This window comes from Gopherus evgoodei, chromosome 2 (genome assembly GCF_007399415.2).
Source record: "Gopherus evgoodei ecotype Sinaloan lineage chromosome 2, rGopEvg1_v1.p, whole genome shotgun sequence".
NCBI lineage: Eukaryota > Metazoa > Chordata > Testudines > Testudinidae > Gopherus > Gopherus evgoodei.
Genome location: NC_044323.1, coordinates 78,177,406 through 78,190,589, shown reverse-complemented (window position 1 = coordinate 78,190,589; position 13,184 = coordinate 78,177,406).

Sequence of the window (13,184 nt, the reverse complement as noted above, 5' to 3'; positions counted from 1 at the left end):
ATCACCATGGAAAGGTCTCCAGAATTTCAGCTTTAGCACGCCGCAGTGGTCAAAAAGGTGAACATTCTTAGGCAGTGTTAGGAAAGGGATGGAAAATAAGGCAGAAAATAATATAATGCCACTGTATAAATCCATGGCGTGCCCACTCTTTCAATACTGTGAACTGTGCTGGTCACCTCATCTCAAAACCAATAACTTGGCAAGGAACAGAGAAGGGCAACACAGGTGATCAGGGGCATGGAATGGGTTCCGTACAAGGAGAGACTAAAAGGATTAGGGCTGTTCAGTCTAGAAAAGGGATGAGGGGGAATGGAGGGGTATGAGATAGGATAGAGGTCTATAAAATTATGAGTGGTGTGGGAAAAGTGAATAGATAAATGTTTATACTTTTCCATAATACAAAACCCAGGGGTCACCTGCTGAAATTAACAGGAAGCTGATTGAATATAAACAAGAGGAACTACTTTTTCACAAAGACCAAACTAACCTGTGGAACTCATTGCCGGGGAGGTTTGGTGTCTGAAAGAATAACTGGGTTCAAAAAAGAACTAGATAAGGTCACTGAGAATAAGTCTATTAGCCAAGATGATCAGGGATGTAACCCTATGCCTAAGGCAACTCTAAAGCTTTGACTGCCAAAGCCAGGTGGGGATGATGGGTGGAGCTCTCCAAAATTGCCCTGTTGTGTACACTCCCCCTGAAGCTCTGGTACTACTGGCAGCATGCAGAGACAGGGTACACGGCTAGACGGATTATTGGTCTGACCTAATATGGCCATTATGTTCTTATTGAAAAGGGCAGAGAGTCATGGTAGCACTGGCACAGCTGTTGCGTGCAGGGCCAGCTCTAGGCACCAGCTTAGCAAGCAGGTGCTTGGGGGCGGCCACTCCGGAGAGGGGTGCACATCCAGCTATTCAACGGCAATTCAGCGGAGGGTCCCTTGCCCCCACTCAGAGCATAGGACCTCCCGCTGAATTGCCACAGATCGGGATTGTGGGTTTTTTTTTGTTTATTTGTTTTTTTGGCTGCTTGGGGCAGCAAAACCCCTGGAGCCAGCCCTGCTTGCGTGGGAACCTGGCAGACAGAATTTCTGCCTGCAATTTTCAGACCATATTTTGAGAAGTATAAGCAGTTTACAAAAAAAACCAAGATACCATATTGTACCCACTGCTCTCTCTAAGTGAATCACTTTTGCACATTAAGTGTGGACAAATGATTCACAGCTGAATCTTAGGGGCCCAGTCTGGGTTTCAGTGGCAAAAAGTTATTTGGTAGTGTCTTAAATGGGAGAGATTAATTGAAATGAAACCTGCTTGGAGGAACGAGATGTCCAGTGGGCAGCTCTGCTTTTGATGACACTGCTTTAGAGCATTTACAAGGTTTTCAACTTTGCAGTAAACTCTGGATCAGCCTTTTGTAAAGCACAATTAGGCAATCAATTTTTTGATGGTCCCCTAGGTGATCCATTAAAGAAAGGTTTCACTTTTGTATGAAGGCACTCTAGGGCATGTTTTATTTAGGTTATTAATACTCTTCTTCAGTGTAAGCAGAAAGCTGACTTAAGGGGCACATTAATGGCACATCATAACCTAGTTCATTGTTTGTCAATATTCGATTACTAAGCAAAGCTTTTTATTCATTCAACAATATATATTTCATAAGATAACACATTAATAGATTTTGTCAGAAGGATTCATCTGCCAAGTACCACTGAGGACTATAATAGAGATTACTGAAAAGCATATAAAATACATTCACAAGAGATATTAACAAAAATATTAACTAATAAGAGTTCCATTTCCTATGACCATCTCTTTCCACAAGTGGCTTCATGCAAAATAGCAATCAGCGTACAATGTGGCGAGCTGGAATCAAAATCTGCAGCAAAATTCCTGGATTCTGCAGCACTATAGTGCAGAAGGTAGGAAATTCTTTGACGGTTTCACTAAAACCTATATTTTAATTTAATGAATTAGATATGAAAATGAAAAATGCAAGCAGTACAGGAGCCTCTATATTATTTATTTGTATATTAATTTCAGTGTATTTTATGCTATTCTCACAGTTTCACTTTTCAACATGCCACAGATGATGGTACTGTCAGTGCATTGTAGAAGTTGTCTAACAGTTGAGTAGCTGGGTTACTAGTACCTAGGAAGATATGGTATACATTTGGGATTGTGGGATAAGCACCCGTGCTGCATGTTTTTACTAAAACTATCAGTAGTTAACTATTCAACTATATTGGTATTTAACTGTAATACCTAGGTTTCAAAGCAGGGCTTTGGAGCCGTGCTCTGGCTCCGCTCCAGCTCCAGGCAAGAACCTGCTGCTCCGGAGCTGCTCTGCGCTCCAGCTCTGGGCTCCGCTCCAAAGCCCTGTTTCAAAGTTAACAGCACATTGAGATAAACCCAGCATTTTATACCTCCAAGTGCTACCCTTGCATTGAGTCTTCAGTGGTGCAGAATCCCGATCCAATATATTCATCCTTTTTATGCTCTTTGTTTACTTTTTGCATTTCTCTCAGCTTAGATAATGAAAATCAATGAAGTCAATATCAGTATTTTGTTTATAGTCACAAGTTCACTTTTAGGTTCCTTTGATACAGTATTTTGGCTTATTGCTTTATAGGGGAATATTTATTTGTTTAACAATAACTAGTTTTCATTGAAGTTTTGTTATGATGATCTTTGGATGGAACCCTGGACCCATTTGAGTCAGAAGGAATTTAGCCATTGCCAATATTTCACCCTTAGAATTTTGGGACAAAAAAATTCAGAGGGTGTCCCTTTGATCAAAAATGACTTGAGGAATGGTTTGTTTTCACGTTAATCATGTATATTAAAAGGTCTCTCTTGTATACTTTATTTAGGACCAATATAAAACAAGAGATTTTCCCCAGAAAACCCTTATACCTCGGTGTATAGAAGAAAGAAAAAGCAATACATAAATGGGAAATGTCAAAAAGTATATTTGTATTGTTTTAGATATATGCATTAGGTAACTAAGCGAAGAGTTCTGAAGTCAAGATTTAAGTCCAAGGAATCAGATTTTGATGTTACCAAATGTTAACGGCAGTGTGAAATGAATGAGAGATTTGGAAAACAAGTCCCTGATCCTACAGCTGGATCCTTGCATGCAATCCCCTTTGCCTGTATGCAGTAACTGGTAGGATTGGGGCCAACTTTGTGAAAGCTGAAAGAGAGTATTTTTAAAACACTGCTTCCCCCTCAAACTGTAATTATTTAATCAATTGAGGCGTTTACAACTCTATTTCTGTGATCGTCTCCCTTTTGTCTGGTATTATCTATACATGGGGTTAATCAATTCTCAATGAACTGATGAATTCATCTGTTTTAAAGCAAGGAACAGTATTCAATAGTCCCCAAAGCATTTTTGTATTGCACAGTAATATGTGATATTTGCTGGCATTACCTATTCTGGATTTAGCATAATACTAATTTAAATGCTACATAAATGAAAGCTTGATTTACAATATTCATATTAATTTTTAGTTTAAATGAGTTGATCATACTGCACTTCCGAAGTTCATTTCATTCCATGCATGGCCCATGGCATTTTACAAACAGTGATTTAACATCTCAAATATTTATGAGTGTGATAGCACCAGAGGCTGAATTGGACTGGCTTGCAGTGTGCTGGTGGCTGCCATCTTACATCCCAAAATCTAAGTTTTCATTAAAAAAAAAAATCTAGTCCTTTTGGGTGCAAAGAAACCCTTAAAATGTGAAGCAATGCAATAATCATGTTTATTATAGATATTCTTTATACATCATTCAAATGTGTGGTAGACACTCCAAGCCATTAGGAGGTAAGGGTAACAGCACCTCACAAGGGATGCTCAGCAGCTCACAGAAAAGGTTAATGGAAATGTGAGATCTGAGTCTGCAGAAAGCCTGTAATGTACCTATGTCATTTCAGTGACATGGTAGCTCTGCATCCTTGTGATAGTAATTTTCATGTCAACTTTTTAAACTGTTTCATTATTGATCAAAACACATAAAAGAAGAGTGATGCTGATAGTATGAAGAGCTTGACAATCTACTGTGAGAAGGTACTATGAGTAGTATCATTAGGGGATGCAGCTTGGATCATGGATGAATCCAGGGGGCAGAGCACTATTTGTTTCTTGAACCGTCTGACCTGAACTGAACAAAAAATATCTTTGGCCTAGATTTAAAAGAAGGAAACATGTCCAAGCCGCTGTTCAGTCACGTGCTGACAGATGCCCTTCCATAGGAAGGTGAAAACTTCTAAGATCCTTTGCGAATGTGAAGTAGAAAAAAATTTGGTTCCATCCCCCTTATGTCTGTTTTGTCTATTTAGATTGTAACCTGTTCAAGACTCTTATGAGGTGTATGTACAAAACCAGGGACAAAGTCTTTTCTGGGGTCCTTAGGTACTACTGTAATACAAATAAATAATAGTATCCTCAAATCTGGCCATCCAATTAACCCTGTGCATTGAGCAATAAATCAACATGGTTAAGTATCTAATCCATTTATCATATACCCTGAGACATGCCAGTATCCAGGTTACAGAAAGATTCATTTCTGTGTAGCTGATGTCACATTGACAGTGAATATTTTATCTGATGAAACCATTCTTTAAGTAACCAATGCAAGAACTGGAGTTAGATTCAGTAGGTCCAAACTACATATAATTGCCAAGCATTATCCGAGAGTGCAAAAGATGACTATGAGCATTCTGGACTGCAGCCTGCTTTGAACTGGAGTTTCTGAATGATAAAAGTAACCTTTCCTATAATTATTTGAGCTTAAGTAACCACTGTTTATTGGATTTTATATTTTTAGTTTATTCAGTGATCACTAACTTCCCCTAGAGGTTAGAGTGTTAAATGAAACCTGCTTTTAGAAGCAAATCAATTCTGGATGTTTCAAAATATCTCCAGACCAGCTGACACAGTGCTATGGTCAACTTGTTTGACACCTAAAACAGTTAGTAATCGTTTTTATCCTCTCTGTAAGCACAAACATTCCAGTAACACAGAAAGAATTTATCCGTTGTACTTATTGTCTCAGCTGAGATCTTATTGGCTGACGATACATACCAAAAAGAGCTCTGATATGCACAATTAATAATGGCTAATTAATGGAGAAAATAGTGTTTTTATAGAAATTAATCTCAATCAGTAGAATAACTCTGAATCTAGATGCACCACACATTATATGCCTGTGCTCTCTCTTCTGCTTTGTGTTAGGCCAAAAATGCAAAGCAGTGGGATCAGCTAGATCAGCTAAAGGCTACCATCTAGTGGTGGAAAATTCGCAGTCCAGGACTGCTGTAAAGGGGAGCCTTACATTTAAAAAATAATATCTCTGGTGAACAGGGGCAACAAATTAAATTAAGTACGTCCATATACACCTCCCCTATAGGGATTCCTATCAGGATGTGCTTTGCCATTATTATTTAATTAAGATTACACTTATTTGTAGGCTTGGAACATTGATTTAGCCAGACACTCACAAACCAACAAAAAATATTTCCATCAACAATAATAGAAATGTACAGATAGGCAAGTAGGCAAAACCTTGTGTGAGAACTTAGAGTCTGATTTAACGATTCTTACTTTGTATATTTTGTCATGTGATTTGTGTTTTAATGGTTACAAAGCTTTAACTCTTTGAATCTCAGCATCTCCTGTCATTAAATAATTATTGTCTGAGCCTCCTGTGTCTGACCCCTCCATAATTTCCCAAAACATAAGATGGTTACAGCAACGTTTCTTAATACAATGTTAGGTCTTGGGATCTATAGAAAATTAATGATTGTGTAAATGAACATAACTTATTTTACAGTGAGTCATTATGTTGCTGTGCCCCACTGGGTGAAGTTCACCCCTCTGCAGAGGACCAGCACAAAGCGTACACGAGAACTCAAAGTCCTGAGCAAACTAAATCCCTTTATCCGTTTTGAGTGGAAATATTCAGTGGCTCATTGGACTAACTCAGTGACTCCACTGAAACACCTCTAGCTTAGGTATTCTGATTTTAAAATTTTCCACAGATGAAGTGTGCAGGTATTTAGAATATAGTAGATCAAGTCTGAAAAAAAGTAAACAAATTGTGTACTCACTTATTCTGAGCTTCCATGGCTTTATATACTGTGCTTTTAAACCACAGCCAACCAGCCATGTCCTTGGAACTCCCTCTGCCAGGATGGATAATCAATATTGTTGTAAAAACAAATAAAAATTGGAATGGTTCTTCTCTGAACGTTTTTGAAAAGCCTGCCACAATTTCCTGCATATCTGGACTTTCAGACATTTGAGAACAGAGATTTATTGCAAAATCTATCTATTTAGAGACATCTGGCTGGGACACCTCCTCTTCCCTTGTCAGTTACTGCTGCTACTCTGCCTACTGGTGGGAAGGCTGGAAGTTCTAGAAACTCCGTCCTCAACCAACTATCTGTACTCTTACTTTTCCCAACTTCAGATTCACCAGCTCTTGCTGAAAGCCAGAGCTGGGGGGGTACAGGGCTCCTCCAAGGCAGGGAGAGGAAGTAGAGGGGGAGCTCTCACCCTGATTTCAGCAGAGGAGCAACTGTGCTCTCCTGTGCTTCCCCTTACTTGAGCCTTGTGTGGAGAAGCACATGGTGCATCCTCCTTAAGGATGAGCCTCCCAAATTTTCCCAGGTTCTACACAACACCCAGTACAGTCCTGTGCCTTATTTGCACCTTCTGGTCTTTGATGGAAGATCCATGCAAGGGGGGAAGAAGGAGCAGAAAGGGAAGGAGTATCCCCTTTATATGCAGGACTAGAATACCAGTTGCTCTCTGGACAATATATTGACAATAGGGGGCTGCATGGCCACATTTTGATTCTGCCCTTTATTGTACAAAACAGAGATTCAGAGACAATAACTAGATCCCTGCCTCTAACTTTGCATAGTTCCTCTAACTCTTACAGGTGCAGGACATTATGGGCTAAATTTTAAAATATAAGTTCCAAAATATGTGAGTGCAGATGCAAACAAATAATTGCATGTGTGTTAAATGGGTGACTGCTCATGCAAATAGATCCTAACCCACACAACTATCTGTTTCTCCACGCAGTAGTTAACTTTAGTACATAAGTGCATATTTTACACTCACAAATACTCATTTGAACAGGGCCATTTGTACCTTGCAAGCATGACTTTGGAGGCTAGTTTTGAAAGTGTTGCCCTATATCACCTTACAAGTTTCAGAGTGTTAGCCGTGTTAGTCTGTATCAGCAAAAACAACAAGGAGTCCTTGTGGCACCTTAGAGACTAACAAATTGATTTCGTGGGCTAGAACCCACTTCATCAGATGCATGAAGTGAAAAATACAAGAGCAAGTATAAATACATGAAAGGATGGGGGTTGCTTTACCAAGTGATTTATCTCATTAGACTGAACTCACATTTGGTAAAGCAACCCTCATCCTTTCATGTATTTATACCTGAGCCTGTATTTTTCACTTCATGCATCTGACAATGTGGGTTCTAGCCCACGAAAGTTTATGCTCAAATAAATTTGTTAGTCTTTAAGGTGCCACAAAGACTCCTTGTTGTTTTTCCTTTATCACCTTAGTTTGCAAAGAATGCCAGCTGTTGCTACCCAATGCCAGATTCTCATCTCATTTATACCAGTGTAAATCAACAGGAGTGTGCCCGCAATGGAGGCCGAGATACTGGTGAAAGAATGACACTCAGCCCAAAAGTAATAAGCGAGGCTTTACTGAGAGAAGGACTTACACTCCAAGCTGCGTGGGGAGTCCTTGAGGCGCACGGAGGGGCTGCTGGGGACTCTGGCCGTCCAGGACAGCTAGTCAGGCAGAACTTCATCAAAGGGAGTGATTTGCAGTGTTATATCCCCTGCGCTTATCTCAGGGTTATATGGGGTCAACAGCTGGCTGCATTCATTACATTCATAAATTGTACATATTATCTAAACTAACTTATTTACAGGCAAAAACATGCTGAACTATACTAAACTCCATTTTGGCAGGATCTGCTGGACAAGGTTCATTGCACGGCCTTCAACTGCACAGCCTGCATCTTCCGCTCACATTCAGTCATATACTCGGTCCACCACTTAGCTCCTCACCAGCCTTCTGCAACCTTGCCCCTACACTCCATCCCTTGGCAGACTGAGCTGTGTTTACTGCCACCAGCACACGGTGAGCGCACGCACCGGTTTGGGGTTTGCCAGTTGGGCGGAGAAGCAGTTTATGCAACATTGCAGAAGGACAAACACACATACAAATCCCACTAGTCACAGCTAGCCAGGGGAGAAAGGCACAAACAACTTGGTGAAAGCCTGTGTATCTCTGCACAATGGGGTTTGAGCTCCATCGTGAGCGGGGGTGTGCAGTCCCCACTCACCCCAACGCCACCACCGATGGCATAAGGTGGTGCCATTGGCATAAGTCAAATTAGTTCCGGAGTAGCCAGAGCAATTATCACTTGGGGCCCATGTATCCCCAGCCATCCACTCACTGTGCAATCCCGGTGGGCCGGCCGTGACATTAAGTTGCTTGGTGCCTGGCAGGTATTCTATTAGCACTGCACTCGAGGATGGGGGAAGTTCTCCGATGCGGCGAGCAGTGTCTATCACCGGAGGTCGCTGCACACACCACTGCACGTCACTCAGTACCACCACCAGTGTCCCTTGGCGCCGGTAGGGGGAGTTTCATTATACTTGGTGAGAAAGGCAGTATCATTAAGGAGCCAGGATACATTCCACGGCACTGCAGCCCATGGAATGCTGGCGCTCGCCAGTTGGGGGGCGTGCGTGCAATACCAACAATCCGGCTTGTTACCTGCCAGCGCCACCGACTGCATCCATTGGACGGCGGAGTTGTGGTGCCACACTGCTCGGGTGCCGATTGCAGATAAGCCTAGTTCAAGGACTAGGCAATAGAGGGCATGTCACAGGGACATCACGCAGGTCACAGCCCTCAGGTGGCGCACACGGGATGCTTCACAGTGTTGTCCGAGCTGGAATGCAGCGGTTATGGTCGCCTGGAAGAAAGATGCTTAGAGGGCACATAAATTGGGGTATCTTTCCCTTTCAGCAATATGAGATGAGTATCCCCGGGGCCATCAGCTAGGATTTCCCCTCAAGCAGGTTATGCTTGGTGGGGTCATGGACCCAAACGGCACGCCCAGTTGAGCCAACCCCCTCCCACTCGAGCGGTGGGTGCAAGTGCATCCGCTTCCTGCACGTCAGGCAAACCAATGCGCTCACAGATCAGCTGTGCAAGCTGCTCGCCTCGGGAGAGAGTTATTGTCTGTGGGCTGTTGTGCACCAGAAGCACCTTAACGTCCCCAGTGTAGTCGGCATTGATTACCCCTGCTGCTACATCTATGCCCTTGAGGGGCTAGACTGCTGCGTGGGGCGATGCGCCCATAGTAGCCCTGTGGGAGCACAATGGCTAAGCCAATACTGATGAGGTTTCGGCTATTAGCCTGTAGAGTGAGGCTCTCTTGAGGGACCCTCAGATCGAGGCCAGCACTCCCCGGGGTGGCCCGAATTGGAAGCTGAGCTTGCGGGTGCAGCTGCTGCACTTGCAGCACCCGGGGTCGCTCAATGATCTCTCCTTTAAATCGGTCATATGGGGTGGAGCCATACAGAGGGTGGTCATTGAGCACAGCTCCGGCCTGGCGCAGGTTACGGCTCCAGCCAGCCAAGGATTCAGTGGGAGACAGCTTATGTAGCTGCTCCTTCAGCAAGCCATTCATGCACTCAGTGAGCCCGGTGCCCTGCGGATGGTATGCGATGTGGAACACTCACACAATCCCTCTCCCCCTAGCCCATTCTCTCACTTCCATTCCTGTGAAGTGAGTTCCCTGATCACTCTGCACCTTGAGGGAGGATCCGTAATAGAGGATAAGTTCTTCTAAACCCTTTATGATTTGCTCCTGTGTAGCACTTGCACACGGGTGTACAAAGAGCAGACCGGAGTACATGTCAGCCCGTACTTATGCCTCTGACTTTCAGGCAACGGGCTGATGTAGCCCACCTGCTAACATCCCCAGGCTTTTGGCTAGAAATCTGAGGTAGCCAGAAGGATCTCATGTGCAATATGGGGAGTGGGTTAACCTTTTATGTCCTTGCTTGCAAAGACTGTTGGTATGCAAATTTAACAACAATTTTTCAATTAAAAAATCTGGCCAATGAAATTTCTTTTTCCTTACTTAAGCAAATGTATTAGACTTTAGTATATCACATTTTCCTGATTTATCCAACCACTTTGTATTTCAAGCTGAATAAAACAAGTATCTGCATTTTGATTTAACCCTTCTATTTAATTTTGAACTAGACTGTCTTATGAAAATATTAAACACAACAATTCTGGCCACAAGACAAACACCACAAGACAGAACATAGAACACAAAACATAATTCCTATTGTGGCAGTAAATGCATGGTACATTGAATACTGTTCAGCTGGCATCAGTTTTCTCTGATTATACTGAAAAACAAAAGAACAGAGGTCTACCCTTTCTGGGCAGTCAATCATTGCTTAAAATATACAAATACCCTTGTTGATTTCAGGGAAAACAGAGAAATTTCCCCATATTTCTTGTATTTGTTTCATAGGCAGCCCAGGTTTCAGTGGCTTCTACCTTATCAGTTAGATAATTTGCATTAATATGAATGTTTTCTAGCTTACTTCTGGATCCAAAGCTATCCACAACTTAAAGATTCTTACTTAAAAAGAGACACAATTAACTTTACCAGAATTTTTGATGGCCTTTTACTTCTAACTTCTGCTTTCAAACACACAGTGATCTGAAAGAAAACACTACTTATTGTAGCCTCTTAGAGCCTAATAGGGTTTTAATTACATAGCATTGTATACATTTCTTTAGATAATTTGACTAAATTGTTCATAGCCAAATGATTGCAATCAAATGATTTCTTTGCCTGGATTTATTTACAAAACATTTCAAAGACAGCAAGAACTTTTCTCTTTAGCATTTTTACAAAGTTCAACTGCTGTTCCCTCCAGCAACTACAGAGTTAACTTCTCACTCTTTCCTTAAATCACTTGCTTATCTCCCAAATGTCCCCATTCCAAGTCTCTGGGTCCCAATCAGTTTTGCGCACCAGCGCACGTACGACGAGGGGGCGCACATCCCGCCGCCCTCCCTTCCGCCGCTGGCGGTTCACAATGCAGGCCGCCATGCCCGCACATCGGTGCCCTAAGTGCTCGGCCCATTCAGCTGTGCCAGAAATGACTACCTTGGTCAGTGAACAGGCCTCATTTGCTTGCTGCAGATCAGCCTCTAACCATCTTATCCTCTGGCGCTGAGCCAGCAGCGCCTCATCCACTGCGCAGAGCACCGTCAGGAAAACCCATCCCAGGTCTCCTGCCACTTTACGCTCCGCGCGTTCTGCTTTATCCAGCCAGAGCTTGGATATCAGTTCCTCCAGCCTAACTGGGGTGACCCCCGGCTCCTTCTCAAGCTCCAGCCATGCGGCGGGGGCAACCAACCCCACCAGCTTGCGAGCCACTGGTGCCCACCATCCCGTGGCAGGCCACCTGGGGATGCGGCTCTCTCCCTCCCCCTTATCCTTCCTTCCCCAAAGAGGCATCCTCCTGCCGGTATCCTGTTTGTGATGCCAATTGTGCCCGCAAGGGGGGCCGAGATACCGGTGAAAGAATGACACTCAGCCCGAAAATAATAAGCAAGGCTTTACTGAGAGAAGGACTTACACTCCAAGCTGCGCGGGGAGTCCCTGAGACGCGCGGAGGGGTTGCAGGGGACTCTGGCCATCCAAGACAGCTGGCCAGGCAGGACTCCATCAAGGGGAGTGATTTGCAATGTTATATCCCCTGCGCTTATCTCAAGGTTATATGGGGTCAACAGCTGGCTGCATTCATTACATTCATAAATTGTACATATTATCTAAACTAACGTATTTACAGGCAAAAACATGCTGAACTATACTAAACTCATTTTGGCAGGATCTGCCGGACAAGGTTCATTGCACGGCCTTCAACTGCACAGCCTGCATTTTTCGCTCACAGTCAGTCACATACTCGGTCCGCCACTTAGCTCCTCGCCAACCTTGCACAACCTTACCTCTACAAGGAGTAATTATATTGAACTGCAGAGTACATAAGTACAGAATCCATCTCCTTTTCATTTTACTTTGGGAGCAACTCAGTATTTTGTCCTCTCTGTTTTTTTAGCTCTCTGAATGATAATATTTCCTTAATGGTGAGAAGCAAATGGTTCCTGAAGATTTTGTAGAGTTAGTTTCCTCATTTACTGAGATACTTCAGTTTGCTGTGCATCAAGATTATTTTATTAGGACAATATTAAGCATGAGTTGTCTTAGAACCTCTCCTTATTAGCATATCCTGCCACAGAACGCATTTATTCCTTTTCAGATAATCAGTTTTGGTTGTCTTTCTTCTCTGGCTTACTTATGAAGTTGATCCAATAAAATATATGACCTCTCCTACTTTGTCTCTCTAATATCCTGGGACCAACCTGGCTACACTATCATTGCCTTTTCTCTGGCTTTGACATTTCCACTCTGTCATGGTGGATCAAGCAGTTTGTCTTTTAGTATTGTAATACACTTTAGCATTTCTGAGTAAATACAATTACTAATGAATCCACGGGGACAGATGAAACTACTGTATCCTGCCGTCTCCAAGCAGTTCTGCCATTTCTGTTCAGTGTGTTTGTCTGCTCGTCATCCTCTTAGTGACTGTAGGTCAGTGTGAGGTCGGTTGCTATGCTCTTCTCTTCCCTCTGTCATCTTTCGTTACAGAAAAATTATCAGATAAGGTTAGTTATAGATGGTCTATGTTCTCCAGTCCTGCAATATCACTGTGCTCTTAAATCTGGCCTGTGTCCTACAGTGGTGGTTTGACTGGTAGCATTCTGAATCCTATAATCATCACTATTTCTATGGCTATGTGTACACTACAGACCTTACAGCGACACTTCAGACTCTGCAGCTGCGCTGCTGAAGGTCTCTTGTGGAGCTGCTCTATGCTGGTGGGAGAGACATAATTAAATCACCCCCGAGGAGCAGCAGTACTATATTGGCGTCCACACCAGTGCTTTTGTCAGAGAAACTTATGTCGGTGTGGGATGTGATCTTTTCACACCCCGAGCTATAAAAGTTTTGCCAACAAAAGTGCGTGTA